Here is a 5,324-nt window from a genome sequence, read left to right as displayed (position 1 = left end):
TGAAAAAGCTTCAACCTGATAAGCTCGAACCCAAATCGGAGAAATGTATCTTCATAGGATACCCAAAGGAGACTGTTGGGTACACCTTCTATCACAGATTCGAAGGCAAGACATTCGTTGCTAAGAATGGATCCTTTCTAGAGAAGGAGTTTCTCTTGAAAGAAGTGAGTGGGAGGAAAGTAGAACTTGATGACGTAACTGTACCTGCCCCCTTATTGGAAAGTAGTTCATCACAGAAATCTGTTCCTGTGACTCCTACACCAATTAGTGAGGAAGCTAATGATGATGATCATGTAACTTAAGATCAAGTTACTACCGAAACCTCGTAGGTCAACCAGAGTGAGATCTGCACCAGAGTGGTACGGTAATCCTGTTCTGGAGGTCATGTTACTTGACCATGACGAACCTACAAACTATGAGGAAGCGATGATGAGCCCAGATTCCGCAAAATGGCTTGAGGCCATGAAATCTGAGAGGGATCCATGTATGAGAACAATGTGTGGACTTTGGTTGACTTGCCCGATGATCGGCAAGCCATAGAAAATAAATGGATCTTCAAGAGGAAGACGGACGCTGATAGTAGTTTTACTATCTACAAAGCTAGACTTGTCGAAAAAGGTTTCGACAAAGTTCAAGGTGTTGACTACAATGAGATTTTCTCACTCGTAGCGATGCTTAAGTCTGTTCGAATCATGTTAGCAAATTGCCCCATTTTATGAAATCTAGCAAATGGATGTCAAAACTACATTCCTTAATGGATTTCTTAAAGAAGAGTTGTATATGATGCAACCAGAAGGGTTTTGTCAATCCTAAAGATGCTAACAAAATGTGCAAGCTCCAGCGATCCATCTATGGACTGGTGCAAGCATCTCGGAGTTGGAATATACGCTTTGATGAGTTGATAAGCATATAGTTTTATACAGACTTGCGGTGAAGCCTGTATTTACAAGAAATTGAGTGGGAGCACTACAGTATTTCTGATAAATATATGTGAATGACATATTGTTGATCGGAAATAATGTAGAATTTTCTGGAAAGCATAAAGGAGTATTTGAAAGGAGTTTTTCAAAGAAAGACCTCGGTGAAGCTGCTTACATATTGAGTATCAAGATCTACAGAGATAGATCGAGACGCTTGATAAGTTTTTTCAATGAGTACATACCTTGACAAGATTTTGAAGTAGTTCAAAATGGAACAGTCAAAGAAAGAGTTCTTGCCTGTGTTACAAGGTGTGAAGTTGAGTAAGACTCAAAGCCCGGCCACGACAGAAGATAGAAAGAGAATGAAAGTCATTCCCTATGCCTCAGCCACAGGTTCTATAAAGTATGCCATGTTGTGTACCAGATCTATTGTATACCCTACACTGAGTTTGGCAAGGGAGTACAATAGTGATTTAGGAGTAGATCACTGAACAATGGTCAAAATTATCCTTAGAGGAATAAGGATATGTTTCTCGATTATGGAGGTGACAAAAGGTTCATCGTAAAGGGTTACATCGATGCAAGTTTTGACACTGATCCAGATGACTCTAAGTCTCAATCTGGATACATATTGAAAGTGGGAGCAATTAGCTAAAGTAGCTCCGTGCAGAGCATTGTAGACATAGAAATTTGCAAAATACATACGGATCTGAATTTGGCAAACCCGTTGACTAAACTTCTCTCACAAGCAAAACATGATCACACCTTAGTACTCTTTGGGTGTTAATCACATGGCGATGTGAACTAGATTACTGACTCTAGTAAACCCTTTGAGTGTTGGCCACACGGCGATGGATATTAATCACATGGTGATGTGAACTATTGGTGTTAAATCACATGGCGATGTGAACTAGATTATTGACTCTAGTGCAAGTGGGAGACTGAAGGAAATATGCCCTAGAGGCAAAAATAAAGTTGTTATTTATATTTCCTTATATCATGATAAATGTTTATTATTCATGCTAGAACTGTATTGACCGGAAACTTAGTACATGTGTGAATACATAGACAAACAAAGTGTCACTAGTATGCCTCTACTTGACTAGCTCGTTGAATCAAAGATGGTTAAAATTTCCTAGCCATAGACATGAGTTGTTATTTGATTAATGGGATCACATCATTAGAGAATGATGTGATTGACTTGACCCATTCCGTTAGCTTAGCATTTGATCGTTTAGTATATTGCTATTGCTTTCTTCATGACTTATACATGTTCCTATGACTATGAGATTATTCAACTCCCGTTTACCAGAGGAACACTTTGTGCGCTACCAAACGTCACAACGTAAATGGGTGATTATAAAGGTGCTCTACAGGTGTCTCCGAAGGTACTTGTTGAGTTGGTGTATATCGAGATTAGGATTTCTCACTCCGATTGTCGGAGAGGTATCTCTGGGCCCACTCGGTAATACACGTCACTATAAGCCTTGCAAGCATTGTAACTAATGAGTTAGTTGCGGGATGATGTATTACGGAACGAGTAAAGAGACTTGCCGGTAACGAGATTGAACTAGGTATTGAGATACCGACGATCGAATCTCGGGCAAGTAACATACCGATGACAAAGGGAACAACGTATGTTGTTATGCGGTTTGACCGATAAAGATCTTCGTAGAATATGTGGGAGCCAATATGAGCATCTAGGTTCCGCTATTGATTATTGACCGGAGACGTGTCCAGGTCATGTCTACATGGTTCTTGAACCCGTAGGGTCCGCACGCTTAAAGTTCGGTGACGATCGGTATTATGAGTTTTTGTGTTTTGATGTACCGAAGGTAGTTCGGAATCCCAGATATGATCACGGGCATGACGAGGAGTCTTGAAATGCTCTAGACATAAAGGTCAATATATTGGACGACTATATTCGGACACCGGAAGTGTTCCGGGTGGTTTCGGAGAAAACCGGAGTGCCGGAGGGTTACCGGAACCCCCCGGGAGAAATAATGGGCCTTATGGGCCTTAGTGGAGAGAGAGAGAGGGATGGCCTAGGGCAGGCCGCGCACCCCTCCCCCTCTGGTCCGAATTGGACTAGGAGAGGGGGCGGCCCCACTTTCCTTCTCCCTCTCCTCCTTCCTTTCCCCCTCCTAGAAGTAGGAAAGAGGGGAGTCCTACTCCTACTAGGAGGAGGACTCCTCCTCCTGGCGCGCCATAGAGGGCCGGCCGGCCTCCCCCTTGCTCCTTTATATACGGGGGCAGGGGGCACCTCTAGACACACAAGTTGATCTGTTGATCTCTCCCAGCCGTGTGCGGTGCCCCCCTCCACCATAATCCACCTTGATCATATCGTACCAGCGCTTAGGCGAAGCCCTGCGTCAGTAGCAACATCATCACCGTCACCACACCGTCGTGCTGACAAAACTCTCCGGCGAAGCTCTGGATCGGAGCTCGCGGGACATCATCGGGTTGAACATGTGCTGAACTCGAAGGTGCCGTGCGTTCGGTACTTGGATCGGTCGGATCGCGAAGACGTACGACTACATCAACCGCGTTGTGCTAACGCTTCCGCTTTCGGTCTACGAGGGTACATGGACACACTCTCCCCTCTCGTTGCTATGCATCACCATGATCCTGCATGTGCGTAGGAAAATTTTGGAATTTCTACGTTCCCCAACAGAGGGATGGCCGGGGCGGTGGCGGACGGGTGGTGGGGAGTGGTTTCGGGGCGAGCGGGGCGGCACACCGTCGGCCGCGGGCGGCGGGGGGCGGCGGTTTGGCCGGTGGTGTTAGTCGACCGATGCTGCTGCACCACCAGCTGCCCCGGCTCTCGCACGCGCTGCTGCTACTGCTTTTCTGCTACTAGTGTGTTCAGTTTCGGCAGTAAAATTCAGTTTCGACAGCAAAATTCAGTTTCGACAATTAAGTTTAGTTTCGACAGTTAAATTCAGTTTCGACAGTTAAGTTCAGAGATGAGCGGCTGATGTATTTTACATCTAGCACTTTGTGGTTATGTATTTTACATCATCTATTGGAGATGCTATTAGAATTCCACTCAGGTTAACATTGTCTCTCTTGTCCTGCTTCAGCCTCGGTGTCCTACAACTCACCGGAGTTGCTCCAACGAAGAAACCCTCCATCACAACGGAGTAGTATCCCGGGCTCCATCTAAAGATGGCTAAGATCTTTTTCCCCTCCTCCGACAACCAAGTCAGCCGGATCATCCTCACCGACCAACCCAATCACGCTGAGATCGACATGGCTACGCCAAAGAGGTTGTACACTTGTTGCATCTCTTTTTTACTCTACATGTTATATATATTGTCCACTGAGCACACGTAGTAACGTGAAATATGATTAATTTCTCCTACTATATGACAAGCAGTGAGGTACTAGGTAACTTAGCTATCCATGATGGACTCTCTCGAATGCCATCATTATTTATCTCTGCGTGTTTGAGCTGTGCATTTGTCGATGGGCCTGGGAGTTGAGCTAGTAGGGTAGTGGCCTGGGTCCAAAGTAGTAGAAGTAGCACAAAAACATTTTTTGAGTGTAGGCTCAAGCCTGGGCCTACTAGAATCGCCAGTGCTTGAAAGGAAAAGTGAATGAAAAACATAGGAATTGGAAAGTTTCCTATGGTACTACTATTCATGCATTTGGTTCAAAGGAATGGAGCAAAGGAAAACTGTAGGATTTGTTCCTTTAGTGTCTCCTTGAAAGAAAAACCATAGGAATTTTAATATCCACTTGTCCTCCTTTTCAAATTCCTATTCATGAAGCACAAGACTAAGAGATAGTAGCATAATAGCATTATAACTGTACATTTTCTTGTGGTTTGACTTAATCTCACCATGCTTTTTTGCATCCTGTGATCTTCCAATTCTTGTGAACCAAACACCCAGATTGGCAGAAATCTTGTGTTTTTAAATTCTCTGTTTTGCACGTGCATTCCTATCCTATTACTGTGTATTTCCTATCCCTACGTTGTTAGAATCCTCCAATTCAAACGAGCCCTTACAGAATTACTTCTCTTACAGATAGTTGTCAAAGAAAACCTTGTGTGGTTTGTCCCGCTCCTGCTGCGCCATCATCTACCCCAGCTCAGCTGCTCCAACGACAGAAGGGTCCAGCACAACAGGGATCCGGCCTCCAGACTGTCTTTCGCCGCCTCAGATCTTCTTCCCCGCCGCGGGCAGCCATGACAACTGCATTACCATCATCAACCGAGCAGATGACCTCGAGGACTACACGGGTCCGCAAGAGAGGTCACACTCTTTCGTGTCTGCTTACGTTATGCATCGCTTAATATTACATGCTACTTTATCATCCTGTTCACCTATTAGACTCTGAGTCAGCTCCAAACTAATGGTCAAACTTGAGTTTTTAAATGGTTGTGGGGTACATATCGGG

The sequence above is a fragment of the Triticum urartu genome, chromosome 5 (genome assembly GCF_003073215.2).
Source record: "Triticum urartu cultivar G1812 chromosome 5, Tu2.1, whole genome shotgun sequence".
In the NCBI taxonomy this organism is placed as follows: Eukaryota; Viridiplantae; Streptophyta; class Magnoliopsida; order Poales; family Poaceae; genus Triticum; species Triticum urartu.
The sequence above is the reverse complement of the archived record's forward strand: the minus strand, read 5'-3'. Positions refer to the sequence as shown.